Source organism: Triticum urartu, chromosome 2 (genome assembly GCF_003073215.2).
Source record: "Triticum urartu cultivar G1812 chromosome 2, Tu2.1, whole genome shotgun sequence".
In the NCBI taxonomy this organism is placed as follows: Eukaryota; Viridiplantae; Streptophyta; class Magnoliopsida; order Poales; family Poaceae; genus Triticum; species Triticum urartu.
The window spans coordinates 488,047,063-488,070,957 of NC_053023.1; positions in this window are offsets into that span (position 1 = coordinate 488,047,063).

Below are 23,895 nucleotides of genomic sequence, written 5' to 3' on the forward strand. Positions count from 1 at the left end.
TACACCCTTCAGGAGATGATGATCCTTGGCGGGATCCCAGCCAAGGAGGACAACAAGGCCCCCGGCAAGAGCCTTACCGGGGATGACAGCAGGCTCCACGGCAAGACCCTTGCCGGGGCCCCGGCAAGGCCCTTGCGAAGAACACCCGTTGGGCCGCCATCAGGCCCATGCCAGTCAAACCTCCACCGCCATTCGCATGCAGCTGCCAACCCAACCAGCTCGGCAGGCACCTGCATGGCGGCATGCAGATCTTCGTGGAGACCCACCATTGCGCCACCTCAGCTGCCTGCCTGCCTACATGGCACCGCGGGCGCCGCTGGCCAGGGCGCGTGTCGACGCGAGAGGGAGCGGCGACAGACGAGACAGGGCTCTCCCCCGTCCCTGATAAAGCAAGGACACCAGGGCAAGACGCATTAAATGCGCCTTGTCATGTAATTCGAGGGATAACCTCACATCACTGTTCCCTTTCCACCTCCTGGTGCTACTGTGGCACCCCCTTTCCTATAAAAGAAGGCCCGAGGCGACCAGGAGGAGGATTCGGCTTTTTGGAGCTCCTCACGCCCCATAGCTAGCTCAAGAACACAGATATACAATCCACCAAAGCAGGAGTAGGGTTTTATGCATCCCTGCGGCCCGAACCTGGATAAACGAACCGTGTGCTATCTGTTTGATCCGCTTTTCTCACGACCCCGCGCCCCGCAACCGTAGTAGGGATTCTTGTGATCCCATAGGTGTCATTCCCACTGACACTCATGATGAGTGTTTATTCACTCGTCCTTGCACGAGAGGGGCGGTAATCATGATGCCCAGTCCCATGATCAAAATTGCAATAATAATAGAACAAACTGTCATGGACTGTTGTTGGTATGGAGGGCACCTAATGATTCAACAAGCCATGGCTTGTGTTTGTTGGTGGAGGGGGAGTAGACTTTACTTTTACCGCTTGGGAACCTCCGCTAATGTGTTTAGCATGGAAGATATTGACAACTCTCAGTCATAATGTTGACAGGAATGGTACCTCCCAAAATTATATTTATCTTTGATTTAATTCTTTGACCTCTAGCACCGCTACAAATCCTTGCTTCCCTCTGCGAAGGGCCTATCTATTTACTTTTATGTTGAGTTATCACCTTCTCAAACAAGCACTAGTCCTGAGAGCACTATTGTCATTCTCATGCATTGTGTATAGTTAATGTTGTGTGCATCATGACTGGATCTCTTCTACCACGAATTACGGTGCTGCTTGATCTTTGGAGGTGCTCCGCATTTATGTTTTGTGGTCTTAGAAAGGGCTAGTGAGATACCATTATTGTCATATTATATCACGATTGTTTTGACTGGCATATGAGATATTTTATTATTGCTCGCTAGCTACTTGATTATGACATTGATATGAGTGAGTATAATTTCTAAGAGTTATCATTTGCATGGTTAGTCATGATCTTTGCTGAAAAGCTAGGTATTATTTAAGCATATATATGGATACAAGAAAAAAAGAGTTCGTAAAAGTTTTTCTTTGTCACTTTCTGAATTGCTTGAGGACAAGCAATGGGTTAAGCTTGGGGGAGTTGATACACCTTTGTCATATCTACTTTCCCAAACACTTCTGCTCTTGTTTTGGACTCTAATTTACATGATTTGAATGAAACTAACTCGGACTGATGTTGTTTTCGGTAGAACTACCATGGTGTTGCTCTTGTGCAGAAATAAAAGTTGTCAGAATTGGACTAAACCTTTTGGAGAATTATTTTGGAATAAAAGAAAAATACTAGAGCAAAGACCCACTGGAGGGGGCCCCTGCTACCCACTAGACACCAGGGCACGCCACCCCACTCTGGCATGCCCTGGTGGGTAGTGGGCCCCTCGAGGCTCTGCTGACCCTAATTTAGACACTATATATTCCTATTTCCCAAGAAAAAAATCGAGGAGGAAGTTTCATCGCATTTTATGATACGGAACCGCCACCACCTCATGCTCTTCATCAGCAGGACAAATCTAGAGTTCGTTCGAGGCTCCGGAGAGGGGGACCTTTAGTCTTCGTCATCATCAACCATCCTCCTCCACCAATTTCATGATGCTCACCGCCGGGAGTGAGTAATTTCTTCGTAGGCTTGCTGGACGATGATGGGTTGGATGAGATTCATCATGTAATTGTGTTAGTTTTATTAGAGCTTGATCCCTAGTATCCACTTTGTTCTGAGATTGATGTTGCTATGACTTTGCTATGTTTAATGCTTGTCACTAGGTCCCGAGTGCCATGATTTCAAATTTGAACCGTTTATGTTTTCACCAATATATTTGTGTTCTTGATCCAATCTTGCAAATTATGCACCTGCTACGTATTATGATCCACATACCCCAAGGTGACAATAATTGGGATTCTTTCCGGTGATTACCGTAGTTTGAGGAGTTCATGTACTCACTATGTGTTAATGCTTTGTTCTGGTTCTCTATTAAAAGAAGGCCTTAATATCGCTTAGTTTCCTTATGGACCCCGCTACCACGGGAGGGTAGGACAAAAGATGTCATGCAAGTTCTTTTCCGTAAGCACATATGACTATTTACGGAATACATGCTTACATTGCATTGATGAATTGGAGCTAGTTGCGTGTCACCCTAGGTTTATGACTGTTATATGATGATATTATCCAGCGTTATCACCGAACCAATGCCTATGAGTTTTTCACATATTGTTCTTGCTAAGTTACTGTTGTTAAAACCGCTACAAAACTACTACTACTACTATTACTGTTACTATTACTATCATTGTTAGTGCTATCAAACTATAATATATTGTGCTACTGATCATGTTACTACAGCTATTTAGTCCCCATGTGTGGTTGAATTGACAACTTAACTGCTAATACTTACAATTATTCTTTGGCTCCCCTTGTGTTGAATCAACAAATTTGGGTTGAATACTCTACCCTCCAAAACTATTGCAGTCCCTATACCTACGGGTTATCAATGCCTATTGGGCCCCAAGAGCGCCGTTTTGCATTGATTCTTCTTCTAAAAAATCACATATATTCCAAAATAAATTTTCGTAAATTGTTATCATGTGTGGACTTCGTTTGATATGGATATTCTGCAAAACAAATAACATGCAACAAACAGGAACTGGCACTGGGCACTGGGCACTGAATCAATATGTTAGTCCCAAAAATAATATAAAATGTTGCCAAAAGTATATAAAAGTTGTATAATGTTGGCATGGAACAATAAAAAATTATAAATACGACGAAGACGTATCAGCATCCCCAAGCTTAATTCTTGCTCGTCCTCGAGTAGGTAAATGATAAAAAAGATAATTTTTGATTTGGAATGCTACCTAGCACAATCTTGATCATATAATCTAATCATGGCATGAATATTAAGACACGAGTGATTCAAAGAAATAGTCTATAATTTGACATAAAGACGATCAAGACTCAGGCATCCCAACAAATAATCATGTCTTTCAAAATATCAATGCTGAAGAATGTTATCCCTACAAAATCATATAACCTTGTCACGCTCCATCTTCTTAACAAAAAGTATTTATCATGTACTACTGATACGTCTCCAACGTACCTATAATTTTTCATTGTTACATGCTATTATATTATCAAGCTTGGATGTTTTATATGCATTTATATGCTATTTTATATCATTTTGGGGACTAATCTATTAACCTAGAGCCTAGTGCTGGTTTCTGTTTTTCCTTGTTTTTGAGTTTTACAGAAAAGGAAGACCAAACGGAGTCCAATTGACGTGCCAATTTTTAACGATTTTTTATGGACCAAAAGAAGACCCCGGAGTAAAAGAGTTGGGCCAGAAGAGTCCTGTGCCGTCCACGAGGGTGGGGGGCGTGCCCACCCCCCGGGTGTGTGGGCCTACCTCGTGGACGACTCGGGCACATTCTTGACGTGAGACCGATGGCAAAAATTCCAATAAATACAGAAACCTCCAGAAAATAACCTAGATCAGGAGTTTCGCCGTCGCAAGCCTCTGTAGCCACCGAAAACCAACCTAGACCCGTTCTGCACCCTGCCGGAGGGGGGAATCCCTCTCTGGGGGCCATCTTCATCATCCCGGTGCTCTCCATGAGGAGGAGGGAGTAGTTCACCCTCGGGGCTGAGGGTATGTAAGAGTAGCTATGTGTTTGATCTATCTCTCTCTCTCGTGTTCTTGAATCGGCATGATCTTGATGTATCGCGAGCTTTGCTATTATATTTGGATCTTATGATGTTTCTACCACTCTAGTCTCTTGTGATGAATTGAGTTTTCCCTTTGAAGTTATCTTATCGGATTGAGTCTTTAAGGATTTGAGAACACTTGATGTATGTCTTGCATGTGCTTATCTGTGGTGACAATGGGATATCACGTGATCCACTTAATGTATGTTCTGGTGATCAACTTGCGAGTTCCATCACCTCGTGAACTTATGCACAGGGGTTGGCACACATTTTCGTCTTCACTCTCTGGTAGAAACATTGGGGCACTCTTTGAAGTTCTTTGTGTTGGTTGAATAGATGAATCTGAGATTGTGTGATGCATATCGTATAATCATACCCACTGATACTTGAGGTGACATTGGAGTATCTAGGTGACATTAGGGTTTTTGTTGATTAGTATCTTAAGGTGTTATTCTAGTACGAACTCTTGAATAGATCGATCAGAAAGAATAATTTTGAGGTGGTTTCGTACCCTACAATAATCTCTTTGGTTGTTCTCCGCTATTATTGACTTTGGAGTGACTCTTTGTTGCATGTTGAGGGATAGTTATATGATCCAATTATTTTATTATTGTTGAGAGAACTTGCACTAGTGAAAGTATGAACCCTAGGCCTTGTTTACTAGCATTGCAATACCGTTTACGCTCACTTTTACCACTTGCTACCTTGCTGTTTTTATATTTTCAGATTACAAAAACCTATTTCTACCATCCATATTGCACTTGTATCACCATCTCTTCGCCGAACTAGTGCACCTATACAATTTACCATTGTATTGGGTGTGTTGGGGACACAAGAGACTCTTTGTTATTTGGTTGCGGGGTTGTTTGAGAGAGACCATCTTCATCCTACGCCTCCCACGGATTGATAAAATTTAGGTCATCCACTTGAGGGAAATTTGCTACTGTCCTACAAACCTCTGCACTTGGAGGACCAACAACGTCTACAAGAAGAAGGTTGTGTAGTAGACATCAAGCTCTTTTCTGGCGCCGTTGCCGGGGAGGTTAGCCCTTGAAGGTATATCTTTAGATCTTGCAATCGAATCTTTTAGTTTCTTGTTTTATCACTAGTTTAATTTATAAAATAAAACTACAAAAAATGGAATTGAGGGTACCTCATATGCTTCATCTTATTAATATCTTCATGAAAATAAGGATTCCGATAATTGTGCCAAATTGCTAGACAAAGAATGTATGAAAATGCTTGGCACTAAATCTTTGGATGATGATCATGTTTGCAATGTTGTTAGTATGAATTCTTTGAATATCCATGATACTAATAATGATTGCACTAGTCATGATGAAAATGTCTCTTATAAGCATGTCAATTTTTGTGCAGTGCATAGAGCTTGCAAGTACACACCAAATAGGGAAGATAGATTTTGCAAGAGTCATAAGTATTTGGAAACTAAATGGTTGCAACAAAGGCTAGATGCTGGTGCTAAAGATTTAAAATTTCTTTGTCATCCTTGTAAACTATGCAATGAACGTGATCATTTAAATATCCAATGAAAAATGTTTCATGATATTGCCCTACATTATGACTGTTATATGATGAATATTATCCAACATTATCACCGAACCAATGCCTATGAGTTTTTCACATATTGTTCTTGCTAAGTTACTGTTGTTACAACCGCTACAAAACTACTGCTACTACTATTACTTTTACTATTACTATCATTGTTAGTGCTATCAAACTATAATATATTGTGCTACTGATCACGTTACTGAAACTATTTAGTCTCCAAGTGTGGTTGAATTGACAACTTAACTGCTAATACTTACAATTATTCTTCGGCTCCCCTTGTGTCGAATCAATAAATTTGGGTTGAATACTCTACCGTCAAAAACTATTGCGGTCCCTATACCTGCGGGTTATCAATGCCTAGTGGGCCCCTCGAGCGCCGTTTTGCATTGATTCTTCTTCTAAAAATTCACATATATTCCAAAATAAATTTTCATAAATTGTTATCGTGTGTAGACTTCGTTTGATATGGATATTCTGCAAAACAAATAACATGCAACAAACAGGAACTAACACTGGGCACTGGGCATAGGATCAATATGTTAGTCCCAAAAATAATATAAAATGTTGCCAAAAGTATATAAAAGTTGTATAATATTGGCATGCAACAATCAGAAATTATAAATACGACGAAGACGTATCAGCATCCCCAAGCTTAATTCTTGCTCCTCCTCGAGTAGGTAAGTGATAAAAAAGATAATTTTTGATGTGGAATGCTACCTAGCACAATCTTGATCATATAATCTAATCATGGCATGAATATTAAGACACGAGTGATTCAAAGCAATAGTCTATAATTTGACATAAAGACATCAATACTCAGGCATCCCAACAAATAATCATGTCTTTGAAAATATCAATGCTGAAGAACGTTATCCCTACAAAATTATATAGCCTTGTCATGCTCCATCTTCATAACAGGAAGTATTTATCGTGTACTACTGATACGTCTCCAACGTATCTATAATTTTTTATTGTTCCATGCTATTATATTATCAACCTTGGATGTTTTATATGCATTTATATGCTATTTTATATGATTTTTGGACTAACCTATTAACCTAGATCCAAGTGCTGGTTTCTGTTTTTTCCTTGTTTTTGAGTTTTACAGAAAAGGAATACCAAACTGAGTCCAATTGACGTGCCAATTTTTGACGATTTTTTATGGACCAAAAGAAGACCCCGGAGTAAAAGAGTTGGGCCAGAAGAGTCCCGGGCCGTCCACGAGGGTGGCCCCTCCGAGAACATGGGCCTACCTCGTGAACGACCCGGGCACCTTCTTGACGTGAGACCGACGCCAAAAATCCCTATAAATACAGGAACCTCCAGAAAATAACCTAGATCGGGAGTTCCGCCATCGGAATCCTCTGTAGCCACCGAGAACCAATCTTGACCCATTCTGGCACCCTGCCAGAGAGGGGAATACCTCTCTGGAGGCCATCTTCATCATCCCGGCGCTCTCCACGACAAGGAGGGAGTAGTTCACCCTCAGGGCTGAGGTTATGTACCAGTAGCTATGTGTTTGATCTCTCTCTCTCTCATGTTCTTGAGTCGGCATGATCTTGATGTATCGCGAGCTTTGCTATTATATTTGGATCTTATGATGTTTCTCCTCCTCTACTCTCTTGTGATGAATTGAGTTTTCCCTTTGAAGTTATCTTATCGGATTGAGTCTTTAAGGATTTGAGAACACTTGATGTATGTCTTGCATGTGCTTATCTGTGGTGACAATGGGATATCACGTGATCCACTTGATGTATGTTTTCGTGATCAACTTGCGAGTTCTATGACCTCGTGAACTTATGCATAGGGGTTGGCACACGTTTCCGTCTTGACTCTCCGGTAGAAACTTTGGGGCACTGTTTGAAGTTCTTTGTGTTGGTTGAATAGATGAATCTGAGATTGTGTGATGCATATCATATAATCATACCCAAGGATACTTGAGGTGACATTGGAGTATCTAGGTGACATTAGGGTTTTGTTTGATTTGTGTCTTAAGGTGTTATTCTAGTACGAACTCTTGAATAAATCGATCAGAAAGAATAACTTTGAGGTGGTTTCATACCCTACAATAATCTCTTTGTTTGTTCTCCGCTATTAGTGACTTTGGAGTGACTCTTTGTTGCATGTTGAGGGATAGTTATATGATCCAATTATGTTATTATTGTTGAGAGAACTTGCACTAGTAAAAGTATGGACCCTAGGCCTTGTTTCCTAGCATTGCGATACCATTTACGCTCACTTTTACCACTTGCTACCTTGTTGTTTTTATATTTTCATATTACAAAAACCTATTTCTACCATCCATATTGCACTTTTATTACCATCTCTTCGCCGAACTAGTGCACCTATACAATTTACCATTGTATTGGGTGTGTTGGGGACACAAGAGACTCTTTGTTATTTGGTTGTGGGGTTGTTTGAGAGAGACCATATTCATCCTACGCCTCCCACGGATTGATAAACCTTAGGTCATCCACTTGAGGGAAATTTGCTACTGTCCTACAAACCTCTGCACTTGGAGGCCCAACAACGTCTACAAGAAGAAGGTTGTGTAGTAGACATCAACTACCCCAGTGTCAGCCAAGCAATTAGTTCATACATTTTAATGCGCTTCAACTTTTTAAACCCCCACGCAATATATGAGTGCAAGCCATGGATATAACACTATGGGTGGAATAGAATACTGTAGATCGAAAGTAGGTCTAGAGGGGGGTGATTATACTACTTGACCAAATAAAAATCTAAACTTTTCCCAATTTTAGTTGTGGGCAGATTTTAGCAACTAGCACAAGTCAAGAAATCAACCTACACATGCAATTCTGAGAGTGTAGCAGTGGAAGGTAAAACATTGCATATGAAGGTAAAGGGAAGGGTTTGGAGAGTGTAAACGCAATGAAGACACAGAGATTTTTGGCATGGTTCCGATAGGTAGTGCTATCGTGCGTCCACATTGATGGAGACTTCAACCCACGGAGGGTTATGGTTGCGCAAGTCCACAAAGGGCTCCACCCACGAAGGGTCCACGAAGAGGCAACCTTGTCTATCCCACCATCGCCATCGCCCACGAAGGACTTGCCACACTCGGGTAGATCTTCACGAAGTAGGCGATCTCCTTGCCCTTACAAACTTCTTGGTTCAACTCCACAACTTGTCGGAGGCTCCCAAGCGACACCTAACGAATCTAGGATACACCACTCTTCAAAAGGTAATAGATGGTGTGTTGATGATGAACTCCTTGCTCTTGTACTTCAAATGATAGTCTCCCGAACACTCAACTCTCTCACACAAATTTGGATATGGTGGAAAGATTATTTGAGTGGAAAGCAACTTGGGGAAGGCTAGAAATCAAGATTCTTGTGGTAGGATTGGAATATCTTGATCTCAACAGATGAGTAGGTGGTTCTCTCTCAGAAAATGTATGATGGAAGTGTAGGCATGTTCTGATGGCTCTCTCATGAATAGAGAAGGGGGTGGAGGGGTATATATAGCCTCCACACAAAATCCAATCGTTACACACATTTGACCCAACACAGTCAGACAGAATAGATGAACTCGGTGAGACTGATTTAGTTCAAAATATGAACATTAGGATTCTCGGTGGGACCGACTGGAACAACTCGGTGGGACCGATGTGCTAGGGCTTTGGGCAAACCTCATCTCAGTGGCGCCGATTGCATCAACTCGGTGAGACTGAAGTGAAGCAATAGGGCAACAGAGAATTGGTCAAGCCATCTCGGTGAGACCGATCCCTATTTTGGTGGGACAAAAATAATTGGAACATGCAACAGAGAATTGGCAAGGCCATCTCGGTGAGACCGAGATCCGTATCGGTGTGACCATACAGTTAGGGTTTCTAGATGTGGCTAGGTCATATGAACTCGGTGGATCCAGATAGGATGAATCAGTGGGGACGAGTTGGAGTGTAGGATTTTGACATATTTGTATGGAGAAAGTGGTTGAGGGATTTGGAGCAATATCACTAAGCATTTGAGCAAGCAAGCCATTAAGCAACACCTCATCCCCTTTTAATAGTATTGGCTTTCCTATGGACTCAATGTGATCTTGGATCACTAAAATAGAAATAAAGAGTCTTGAGCTTTTGCTAATATGTGTCCTTAGCATTTTGAGGTTCATGATGATGATGGCGATGGATTCCACCCTCTGCAGCCCCAAACGGATTCCAAATCAACCCTCCTGATGAAGAATAGGAGGTGGCGGTGGCTCCATATTGTAAAATGCGATGATTCCTTCCCTCTAATTTTTTTCTTGGTGAATAGGTATATATGGAGTTGGAGTTAGGGTTGCCGGAGGTCCAGGGGCCACACAACCTCGTAGGGCATGCCCTGGGGGGCGGGCGTGCCGCTTGAGCTTGTGGCTCCTGCGTGGCCCCCTCTGGTATATTCTTTCGCCATTATTTTTTATATATTCCATATAAATTGTCCGTAAATTTTCAGGTCAATCCGAGAACTTTGATTTCTGCACAAAAACAACACCATGGCAATTCTGCTGAAAACAACGTCAGTCTGGGTTAGTTTCATTCAAACAATGCAGATTAGATTCCAAAACAAGAGCAAAAGTGTTTGGAAAAGTAGATACGATGGAGACGTAGCAACTCCTCCAAGCTTAACTCATTGCTTGTCCTCAAGCAATTCAGTTGACAAACTAAAAGTGACAAATAAAAACTTTTACAAACTCTGCTTGATCTTGTCGTTGCAAATATGTTTAACCAATGTTCAGGTTTTCAGCAAAGATTATGAACTAACCATATTCACGATAAGACTTATGTATCACATTTACTATCATCAATGACATAACTAACTAGTGAGCAATAATAAGATATCTCGGATGGCAACACTTTTTTCAAAACAATCATGATATAATATGACATAATGGTATCTTGCTAGCCCTTTCTGAGACCAAAATCATAAATGCAGAGCACCTCTGAAGTTCAAGCATTGGCTAAACATTGTATTTAATGGTAAAAGATATCTAGTCACACTCATACTCAACATCAAATAAACACAAAGCATATAAATGACAATTAGTGCTCTCTAGTTGGTGCTTTAATAAGAAGATGATGACTCAGCAATAAAAGTAAATATATAAACCCTTCACAGAGGGAAGTAGGGATCTACAGAGGTGCCAGAGGTCGAAGCTTTTAAAACAGAGATGAATACAATTTGGGAGGTATGCTTTCATTGTGAACGTAGCGACCGAGAGTTCCCATTATCTTCCATGTTAGACACATTATAGGTGGTTCCCAAACAGAAAGGTAAAGTTTTTACTCCCCCTCCACTAACAAACAGAAGCCATGGCTAGTTGAACCCTCGGGTTCCCTCCATACCAAAAACAATCCGGGGGAGTTCTGTTTCATTATTATATTTTGATTTTGATCATAGGAATGGGCATCCCAATTACCGGCCACTTTCTTGTGAATGACAAGCAAATAAACACTCATTGTGAGAATAACCCACCTATCATGGAAGATACTGACTGCCACTTATTGCTTCATGAGCAATTCGGGCATACAAAACAGATTATTATTTGAAAATTTAGAGTTTGGCACATGCAAATTTACTTGGAATGGCAGGTAATTACTGCATATAGGTAGGTATGGTGGACTCATATGGAATAACTTTAGGTTTAAGGAAGTGGATGCACAAGCAGTATTCCCGCTTAGTACAAGTGAAGGCTAGCAAATAGATTGAGGAGCGACCAACCAGAGAGCAACAATGGTCATAAACATGCATTGAGGTTAATCAATATTGAATACGAGCATGAGTAGGATATAAAACACCATGAACATAAATATCATGGAGGCTACGTTGGTTTTGATTCAACTACATGCGTGAACATGTGCCAAGTCAAGACACTTGAATTATTCAGAGGAGGATACAATCCTATCATACTACATCATAACCATTTTAAATGTGTGTTGACACACAAGATAAACCATTGTCCACTCCTAGCTATTTAAGCATGGCATGAGTAACTATGATCTCTAATTGTCGCTGCAAACATGTTTATTCATAATAGGCTGAATCAAGAATGATGAGCTAATCATACTTACAAAAATAAAATAGGTTGAGTTCATACCAGCTTTTCTTCACCTCAATCAATTCCTGAAATTTCGTCATTATTGTCTTTCACTTGTACGACCGAACAATGTGAATAATAATAAGAGTGCATGTGTCGTGGACTAAGCTGGAATCTGTAAAGATTTATTCGAAAGAGAAGACATGCTAATATGGGCTCTTTGGTAAATCAACAATAATGCATATGAGAGCCACTCAACATTTTCATCGTGGTCTTCTCCTTACGGCCGCCCAAAGAAAAGAAAAAAAATTCAAACAAACACACTGAAATGTTTTTGGAGTTTGTGTTTTTTTGGAGAAAGCAAAATGAGAGAAAAATGAAAACGAAAAAAGCTATATACACGGGAAAGCTTCCAACAAGCAAAAGAAGACCGAGAAATCTTTTTGGGTTTTCTTATAATACTACAACTAATTAAACTAGAAAGATAAAGCGAGAAATAAGCGAGAAATATTTTTGGATTTCTCAAAGTTTTTCAAACATACAAGAAGAAAGAAAAATAAAACTAACATGGATTATACAATGAAAAAAGGATGAACTCCGCAACTGGAATGAATGTGTGATGCATGAATGTAATGTCGGTGAGAAATACGTACTCCCCCAAGCTTAGGCTTTAGGCCTAAGTTGGTCTATGGCACTGCTGGCCTGGATGATACCCATAGTCGTAGTTCGGGTTGTACTGGATTGCAGCTGCCGCCACTTGGCAGGCTGCCTCATTGAGGCGAGCGGTCTCCCTCGCCCTCTCATACTCCTTTGCCTCCTCCACAAGTATGAAATATCTCTGTTTTCCCTAAAAGTTAAAGAAGGTAGGAGCGGGAAGCATAATATGGAAAACACGACGCATGTTAAAGATTAGTCTGTACTAGAATGGGAGATTGCCTCTTTCAAGAATCTAGAAATGTTCATAGTGGTGTAATCAAGGGAAACATGCGGCAACTAGGTATCATTTTATTTTATTGGAACCCCAAGATAATTAGCTAGAAGAGTGGCATAAATTCCACCATAGAAATCTTCATCTAAGGCATTATTATGTAACCGACGTGCAACAATAGCCCATAAGTTAAATTGTTTATCATTCGGTACAACACTCTTAAGAATGCACAAACCAGGGGTGGAAAGGTGGCTATATGGTCATGTTTACCATTAATGCATCTACCTATGAAAAGGGAAAAATAATGTAAAGCAGGAAAATGAATGCTCCCTATAGTAGCTTTTGTTATGCCTCTAGTTTCACCCCTAGTGATGCTAGCAAGGAACTCAGTGCAATCAGATTTGCAAGGTTCAGTGTAAGTGCCCCATTGCATTGCACACTTCATTTAATTCTTCAAGGTCCATGCGAAATGAGTTCTCATAGAGATTAAATATAACAGCATGCGTATTACGATGGGCTGAATACTCAAATCTCCACACAAAAGAATCAGTGAGATTGTAATATTGCAAGCACTTATCTGACACGAAGTCCGTTAAACATGCATTGTGTACGTACATATAAAATTCGTCCTTGAAACCGGCTTGAGTCATGAAATAATCGAATGACCATTCGCAAGGTTGCACTAGAGTTTCCCATGGTGGTTCAAGGTTCGGCTCACGTAAAGCGATCCTTGGAGATTTCTTGCTCGAGGAACCACCTTACAACATCTTCCTAAACATTTTCTTCTTCAGAAAATTTCTTAAATTTTTAGTAACTCAAAATAAAAGTGAACCAAACTCAACAAAATTGATAGCAACTACTCTACAAGTGTCTAGAGGCCATATCATGCACCAAAACTAGTTTGAACCATATAAATTTGACATGCAAGCTCAAGAACATGGTCACCAATAGTTGCTAAATGTGCAAGTAATAAACCACTAGAACAAAAACTAATTGGAAAAATAGAGGAGTCACATACCGATGATCAATCAACCAAAACCGTTTTGGAAATGGAGCTACGAGCAAGGAGATTGAAAATTGCAGCAAGAAGAGCAAGAACACGGGTTTGAACAGGAAAGTGATTTTTTGGAGGAAGAAGAAGGCATGGATGGCAGCAATAAGTGAGGGGGGCTACATGGGCCCCACAAGCTTGCTAGGCATGCCTAAGGGGGTGGTCGCACCCTGTGAGCTTGTGGCTCACAGGTGCACCCCCTGGGGTGTGTTCATTGCCACTATTTTTTATATTTTGCAGGAAAAGATCATATTAAATTTTGAGGGCATTCTGAGAACTTTTATTTTCTTGTCATTTTTAGTTGCACTGGTAATTTAGAAAATAGTATAATCATGGCATTTCTACTTTAGGGTACAAAAAGTTGCGTTTACTAAATTCATCGACCACATGCCCGTCAAAAGGAATCCATTAATAAGGTTGATCAAGTCTTATTAACAAACTTCTTCCAAATGACATGAAACCAGAGAATCTTCGTATAACGCTAGGTTACATCAGTGGGGATATGCATGTCCCGAACAATAAGAATTTCATATTTCTTTTTGACAGTAGGATAGGGAATTCAAAACCTCCAATAGTAATTGTTGAAATTTTTCCAATAGAATTGATACTATTCACTTGAGGTTGTTTCTTCGGGAAGTGCATCGTATGCTCATTACTATTGACATGAAAATTGACATTGCCCTTATTGCAATAAATAATAGTCCATGTAGTTTTCAACAAGGGTCTACCAAGGATGATCGACATACTATCGTCCTCGGGTATATCAAGAATAACAAAGTCCGTTAAGATAGTAACATTTGCAACTATGACAGGCACATCCTCGCAAATACTGATGGGTATAGAAGTTGATTTATCAGCCATTTGCAAAGAGATTTTAGTTGGTGTCAACTTATTCAAATCAGAAATAGAAATATCATTTGGATTCTCAGGTGTGTCTATAGTAGGTTCAGTAGAGGCATGCAAAGTCCTACCATCTTTCTTTTTCTTTTTAGATGGACTAGGTGCACCAGTATTAGTTCTTTGAGAATCTTGCTCAATTCTGTTAGGGTGACCTTCAGGATACAAAGGTTCCTGAGTCATTTTACCACCCCTAGTTATAACTCTAACATCATGATCATTCATCTTATTGTTCATATCATTAAGCAAATCATTTTTGTGACTTAATGACTTGTTATAATTAAGTTTTTATCATAGATGCATGTTTCCTCACACCCCTGACATCATTAACAGTTCTAAACATAAAGTCACTCAAGCATTCAATCATATACGCATTTCGTTTCAATTGTCTACTAACATATGCATTAAAGTTATCCAATTCATCCAAGCACTGACTAGCAGATTTAGTATAAGGAACATCACCTTCATATAATCTATAGAGAGAATTTACCTCTACTACATCTGTCAGGGTTTTGAGACCATGTATTTCTTCAATAGGTGGTAAATTCGTGACATCTTCAGCTTTAATACCTTTTTCTTCCATAGATTTCTTTGCCTCTTGCATATCTTCAGGACCGAGAAACAGAATACCTCTGTTCTTTGGAGTTGGCTTGGGTGCTGGTTCAGCAAGATACCAATCGTTATCATTTCTCAATATATTATTCAGTAGTTCTTAATCTTATTCAACAGTTCGTTCCCTGAAAACACAACCAACACAACTATCTACTTGGTCCCAAGAAGCATCAGCTACTCCATTATAGAAGATATCAAGTATTTCACTTTTCTTGAGAGTATGATTAGGCAAAGCATTAAGTAATTGGAGAAGCCTCCCCCAAGATAGAGGGAGATTCTCTTCTTCAATTTGCACAAAGTTAAACATTTCCTATAAAGCAGCTTGTTTCTTATGAGGAGGAAAATATTTTTCAGAGAAGTAATATCATATCCTAGGGAGTACGCACATAACTAGGAGCAAAAGAATTAAACCATATCTTAGCATCACCCTTTAATGAAAAAGGAAACAACTTAAGAATATAGTAGTAGCGATTTTTTTCCTCATGAGCAAATAGGGTGGCTATATCAGTCAGTTTAGTAAGATGTGCCACAACAGTTTCAGATTCATAACCATGGAAAGCATCAGATTCAACCATAGTAATTAACTCATGATTGGCAGAGAATTCATAATCCTTATCAGTAACAAAGATAGGCGAAGTACCAAACTTAGGGTCCTATTTCATTCAAGCATTCAATGATTTTTCTTTCAAGTTGACTAGTAATTTCTCAAGATTATCTCTACCCTTACAAGCAAGAAAATCCCTAGCTATTTTCCATCCATAACATAACCCTCAGGTATATCCGGCAATTCATATCTAGGAGAGCTAGGTCTAATAGGTGTTTCAAAAGTTTAAGTTTCAATAATTTCATCAGTTTCAATAATTTCATCAGTTTCAGCATTCTCAATTTCTTTAGCCCTAGCAAGTTGTTCATCAATAAATTTAAGAAGTGGCATAGTCTTATGAAGCAAAGTACTAGCATCATCAATTACTTGCAACATATAAGAATTAATAGTAGGTGGTGATGTTGCAAGTTTACTCAAAACAGAAGGTGAATCAAGTGTAGAGCTAGATGACAGTTCCTTACCTCACCTCTTCTTAGAGGGAATGATCTTGGTTCTATCATCCTTATGATTCCTCATAGTGATCAAAAGATATAAATCCCATGTGACTCAGCATATAGAGTTATGCTCCCCGGCAATGGCGCCAAAAAAAGTTCTTGATAACCCACAAGTATAGGGGATCACAATAGTTTTTGAGGGTAGAGTATTCAACCCAAATTTATTGATTCGACACAAGGGGAGCCAAAGAATATTTGCAAGTATTAGTAGTTGAGTTGTCAATTTAACCACACCTGAAAGACTTAATATCTGTAGCAAGGTGATCAGTAGCAAATTAGTATGATAGTAACAGTAGCAGTAGCAATAGTAACAGTAGCAGAAACAGTAGCAGTTTTGTAGCGATTGTGACAGCAGCGGCGGCGAAAGTAACTTAGCAAAGATCAATATATGAAAAGCGTAGGCATTGGATCAGTGATGGATAATGCGTCAGATGATATTCATCATGTAGTAGTTCTAACCTAGAGCGACACAGAACTAGCTCCAATTCATCAATGTAACACTGGTACGCGTCGGTGCTATACACACGGTTTTTAACCCCTTTTCGCGACGGCATTTGGGACCGTCGGCAAGTGAGTGTGGGTGATAGGGTGGTCCTTCCCACACAACCCAGAAACCGTCGGGGATAGGCCCTCCTGGCACACAGGCTAGGGAAAAATGAGCTCGTGTGTGATCGGGCGAGGCATCAAAACCCAATCATTTTCGTTCGTATGTACATCCCACACAGTGAATCCCAGAAAAAACATTTCGGTTTGTATGTATATCACACACAGTCAATCCATGGAATATGTTTATGTTCTTATGTACATCCCACACAGACAATCCAGGGAAAATGTATCCATTCATATGTACATCCCACACGGTCAATCCAGCGAAAACGTTTCCGTTCGTATGTACATCCCACACAGTCGATCCAGGAAAACCGTTTTTGTTCGTATGTACATCCCACACAGTTTTATGTATAGGCTCATGTGTGATAGGTGTAACTATCACACACGCTCTGCCTTGGTTAACCGTTTGCTTTTATGAACTACATCACACACGATTCGATGAAGAAAATTGTGTCGCATTGGGCTATCCATCACAAGCACTTTTACTGCTAGAACCGTTTGCAAAGTTTCATGACAGATTTAGCAGGTTTATTAGTTTACAATTAATAATTCCAGTTTTACGCAAATTCACATTTCATATTGAACAGCTGTTTGCCAATTCATATCAGGCACATAAATATATTTTAACATCACAGTACAATAGCTACCTGAAAACAACACAATAAATCATATAGCTAGTTCAACTTCATAAGAACAATATTAGAACAATATATTCATTTCCCTAATCGATATCATGTAAGCTCATCTTATCCACCTCTACTTTTAGTTCAATAAGAACCTATTTTGCACTGGCCAACTAGGAAAGTGCCTCCTCCTTCGGCAACACCATCTTAGCAAAGTCCGATTTAAAAAATCTGAGCTCATTCTCCACCTTTCTCTTTTTACCCCGCATCTTCAAATATTCTTCAGCGTTGACAACGCTCTCTCTAAGCCTACCTCTGTTATCTTGCTCATACATGCTCAAGAGCTTTTCTAGGCACATCTTCAAAGAATGTGGCCACTCTTGATTAACCCACTCCAAGTAAGAACACTTCCATTCATCCTATAATATTTAAAACTAGATCAGTAAAAATTGTAGGGGAAATGGGTTTATAGCAACATAGAACATCACCAATACTTATTTCGAAAAACTGAAGAAACAGGTTAATTATGACATATCTTCTCAAAAATATCAATGTGCAAATGAATTAATTGCTATTGAGACAACAACCAAATTCTTAAACATCAGAAGCTATAATTAACTACAACAATGCTACAAGTTCTTACTTATGTACTATAAATAACAAATTGAACATTTTATGAGGAAGGTAAATATAACTTCAACAGCATAGCGACAGTGTTTGGATGATAGCAAATTAATACTAACAGGTGTGTACATTCACAAATTTAGTAACATAGAACTAATAGCACTAAGGCCGTCCACTATGTATGCCAAAACCGGAGTAAGGACAACTGATGCTACATCTCGCACCGGTTCCCTGCACTGGCGAGCCGATGCAGCAAAAAGAATCAGGGACCTAGACTCCAGTGCACCTAGTTGCTCTGATGCCCAGTTCCTTTGTGCCATGAAGATTTAGTATTTTACTGCTTGGCTGCTTGGATGTGTGGACCAAAGTTGGCTGCACAAACTGCTGAAGCGGTGCCAAATAATTTTCTAATGGCACCGCTAATGAGATGGTAACATTTTTAGATACTAGGTACAAACTGGGACAATGTCTTAGGATGCGTTTGGTTGAAGGTGTGGTATGAATGGGTTGGGACCGTGACAGTGTCTGAATCACATCTAACAAATGATTTGTAACAACAAAAGATGGTCTAACCTTCTCTACACATGCTAGAAACTTCCTCCCACTATCCACAGATTCAACCGCAACTAGATTCACGCATGGGGATTGATGGTGAAAACAAGCAGACAGATCTTCAGCCACCCCGCTTCATTCATTGCAAATGATGGTCCTAGGGAGCTACAAGAGGAAGAAAATGACTCAAATCGACCGCTGAGTTAAAATCCTTCATCCCAAGTCATAGCCCGAGAGAGAGAAGATAGGCATACCTAGGTGGTCAAGGAGTCATCGTCGGAGGAGGAACCGCTGGAGAGGTCATTGTAGAAGACCATGGCGACCCCGGCGGTAGGATGCGAGACGGCGAGAGCGAGGAAGCAAGTGAGGAATAAGTTATAACTTACGAAGGAAGGAAGGAAGGAAGGAAGGAAGGAAGGAGGAAACAGGGGAAATGTAACTTGTGGTCAGGGAGAAAAGGGGTGGGGAAGGGGGGCGAGGGTAGATATTTCGGCGGTAGGCCAAAAATTTCGAAATGTGGAGGGAAACTTTTCGCGTGGTGCCGCCAGGTTCCATTCACTTTGAATGATTGTGTGCATCGCAAATGATTCTTCTGCTTTACGCGCATGGGATGAGTTTGATAAGTCAAATTTTTGTGGAAATTTCCCCGGGTACGTCATTGCATAATTTAACATTGCTTGCTAATTTGGGCACACAAAAGAGCATACAACACACAGACTACACTTACTAAATCGAGCAATTTTAGTAATTAATAGAGCCAGTTGACCTAAACATTGCTCTAATAAAAGACTAGCATTAAAAACAAAGCCTAAGTATGCATAATTTTAACAAATCCGCTGCCGCGCCGGCCTATGCATCACCGGTGTGAGATGAGACGTTGATGACTTGTCCTGGCGAAATGCCGCCGTTGGTGGACTCCGCGTCCCCCTGCTAAAGTCGACCGTGTCCTCGTCCTCGTCCTTGGCGCCGCCCTCTAGGTTGTAGTACTAGTAGTAGTGGCTGCGCCAGAGCTCGCATTGGTACTCTACCGCCAATTCCTCGACGGACAGACTCTTGTTTACCTCGACCTCGGCCACGCGCAACTCCTCCTCCCGGCGCTCCTTGATCTCTGCTGCCTCGTGCATCTCCAGCTCCCGCTCGGCGATCTCATGAGGAAGCAGGTGCTCCATGGCCACCGCTGCCTTTTTGGACATGGATTGCATGCTGGATTCCAAGGTGGCCTGGAATATCTTGGCATGTGCGTCCTCGACCTTGGCGTGGATGGCCTCGACCCGGGCCAGGGTGACATCGGCGGCATGGATGGCAGCTCGAGCGCTCTCAGCATTTGCAGCTATCGTCGCAGTAGCAGGTGTAATCGTCTCGACTTCTGCAGCTGCCCTGTGGGCTACCGCAGACGCCCTCTCGGCAGATCCGGCCGCGCTCAATGCAGTTGCGGCGGCACACTCGGCGTAGGCGGACATGCTCTCGGCGCAGGCGGCGGCGCTCGGGGAGGACACCACCATCGTACGAGCCTTCACGAAGCGTTTCCATGATGTCATCTTTGCAAGAAGGGGGTGCGAGAATGGGGATCGGGATTCGTGGATACATGGGTTGCCGACACTAGAGCAGACGAGCCGGCGAAGCTTAAGGAGGAAGACTTAAATAGACCCAGAAATTTTCATTGCAAACGGTTCCTACAAAAAAACTGTGTGTGATGTTGTGGATATTTTTATTAGCTGTGAAAGATGAATTTGGAGTAAAGTGGCAACGGATGGTGTTTTAAATGTACGAGAAAATTTGTAGCACTAATACAATTGTCATGTCAAATTTTGGAAATTTTCAGGGATCATTTGACCTTTTAAGACATTTAAGTGATTTTCTAGCCATTTAATGACTGTAATTCAAATTTGAACTACATGTACATGCAAAGCTAACCATAACGGCTTGAAAAGTCATATTTTGTGTACTTGTGTGTGATTTATTTCCATGTGGAGTAAATTGGAAGGAATTTTCAAACATGTTGGTCTAACGACTATGACACAATTAAACATGGAGTGTCATGGCATTTAAATTCCAAAAAACTAAAAAAATATCAGAAACACATGAAACCTTGCTTGATGCAATGTCATGCCACCAAGATGATGTGGTAAAAAAATTGGCATGTTTGGCGAAAGTTTGGACACACACCCCTCACAAACTGAAGCAACTCACTAGAAGGCTCTTGGTTCCGAGAGGGAACAATGCATGTTTGATGACGAATGGGAGATAGCTTCCCCTTACGGCCTTCAAATTTTTCTTCATTTAACGTGCACTAATACAACTGTCATGTGAAAATTTGGAAAATTCCAGGGGTCATTTGACCTTTTAAAGACATTTAAGTTATTTTCTATCCATTTAATGACTGTAATTCAAATTTTAACTACATGTACATGCAACAGCAAACCATAAAGATTTGAAAAATCATATTTGTGTACTTGTGTGCGAGTTAATTCCATGTGCAGTAAATTAGATGGAATTTTCAAACATACTGGTCTCACGGCATGGACCCATGCATGGAGTGCCATGGCATTTTAATTCCAAAAAATTAAAAAAATGATCAGAAAAACATGAAACCTTGCTTGATGTAATGTCATACCACCAAGATGATGTGGGAAAAGAATTGGCCTGTTTGACAAAAGTTTGGGCACACACCCCTCACAAACCGAAGCAACTCACTGGAAGGCTCCTGGTTCCGAGAGGGAACAATGCATGTTTGATGATGAATGGGAGATAGCTTCCTCTTACGGTCCCTTCAAATTCTCTCTACGTTTAACGTGCACTAATACAACTGTCATGTGAAAATTGGAAAATTATAGGGGTCATTTGACCTTTTAAAGACATTTAAGTGATTTTCTAGCCATTTAATGACCGTAATTCAAATTTGAACTACATGCACATGCAACGGCTAACCATAACGGTTTGAAAAATCATATTTTTCCATACTTGTGTGCGAGTTAAAAAAAATCATGAGACGATGTAAATATGTGGTGTTCAAAAAAGAAAATGTTAAGATCTGGCAACACAACCGGCACCCACACGATTGGCACTCTATTTCGCGGCTCGAGGTTTGGTAGGTGAGTGGCGGGGGTTATTAATCAGACACGGTTCTGTATTCAAAACCATCAGCTATTAAGTTCACACACGGATTTTGCTGCGGGAATCGTGTGTAATTCAAACTACAGTACTCGTAAATTCCGGCAACCGGTGTGTGTACTATTCCCATTGATCTAGATTCCGGTCGCCAATAAATACTATCTTGCTCATGTCGTCTCGCCTGCATTCTCATCTACATCCTCCCCTCACTCGCCCTCTCTCTCTCTCTCTCTCTCTATCTCTCTCTCTCAAATCTCCGCCATGGCGCTGCCGGTCTGCCCACGCGCCGACGAGGAGTCGCCACCCCCTGAGGACGCTCACACGAAGAGCAGCGAAGAGGATCCCTACGCGTAGCCGGACGAGGTTGCGCCGGACCCTCCAACTTTGTATTGGTTTTGGGGCCAGTACAATCTTTGTCTATGGAAGTCGCTGCCACCGGCTGAGAAAGACATGCAAGTGGCGTTCAAGAAGGAGATGGTAGAGGACGAAGCCAAGTACCAGGCGGCCTATGAAGCCGGTGAAGCCACCTAGAAAAAGCAGGTGGTGGAGCTATGGGGGCAGGCGCGTCGTCGTGCGGAGGAGGTGTACGAAGACGGGTACTTCACGAGGAAGGTCAAAGGCGCTAGGCGCCTCATCGCTGCATGGAAGTGGGTCGATAAGCTCCAGCTTTCCACCGACGAGGAGCTCCGGCGAGCGCCCAACGAAATGGCAAGATCGTTCGCGCTCGTCCGCCAGCAAGAGGCAGATCGGTACGTCAAGTGCTGCGACACAGAGGAGGCGGAGTACTGCCTCCGCATTGGGAAGACGCCACGCACCAGGGAGCTGCTAGTCAGGGTCTACCGGAATACTGGCCCCAAAAGGGATTATTAGTTTTAGTATTGTTCGTTTTCAATTTTATTCATTGTACCTAGTAGTTAAGTATCATCACGTATATGTCATGATATTATATATATTCTGAATTCCATTTTCTATATGTTTTTGTACAATAATTTTATTCTAGTTGTTACCATCCACATATATAGAATGGAAAGCATATATACACACATTGAAATAGAACATATAAGAATGGAAAACAGAGTACACACATTGAAACAGAGAAATGCTATGATTGCTATGAATACATAGTTATCCACGTCGAAATGACTCAACGAAATAAAAGGCGCCCATGAGACCATGACCTGCAGCCCTTGCCTACGGTAGCTCTTGGCTCTGCCTGAACTCGTGCAGGCGTTCAGCCAAGTGGTAGACACGCTCGCAGTACATCTGGAGCATGACCTCGAGCTCCAAGTTGGCTATATCATCGGAGATCACCAGCTCGAAGATGCGATAGCCATATTCCTCTAGTACGCCCAGGTGGACACCTGGGCCAAGGAGGCGGTCGAGCCTACCGACCAGCACGTTGGCATCGAGCGGTCCGCGGACAAGTCTATCGGTGCACTAAAGTTCGGGCCCTTTAGTACCCCGTACTTGTGCACGGGCAGTCGCAGCCATAACCGCGGCAAGGCTTGACATGGACAGCTGGAGGCAAAATACAAGACGACCAAGGAGGCATCCGAGCCAGTAATCAGAGAGCAGAAGACAAGCCGAGCCCCCGACAAGATTCTTGTTGGGGTGGTTTGTGAGCCCCAGCAAGTTTCTTGCCGAGATGGTTTGCGAAGCCTCAGCAAGACCATCACCCTTGAGGTTGAGAGCTCTGACACCATTGACAATGTTGAGACCAAAATCCAGGAACGTCTGCGTAGTGGCATGCAGATCATTGTGAAGACCAGAAGGCAAAGTTCCTAGCAAGGTCCTTGCCGGGGACGTTTGCGAGCCCCCCCAGCAAGATCCTCACCAAGGACGTTTGCGAGGCCATGGCAAGGCTCGCACATGACAAGATTCCATCGCCCTGCCACCGCTCCAGCGCAGCAACTAGCCTGCCAGCCAGGCAAGCACCTGCGTGCCACCACTCCAGCGCAGCGGCTAGCCAGTCAGATTGGCATTGCATGCCTCGTCATCCTAGATGCG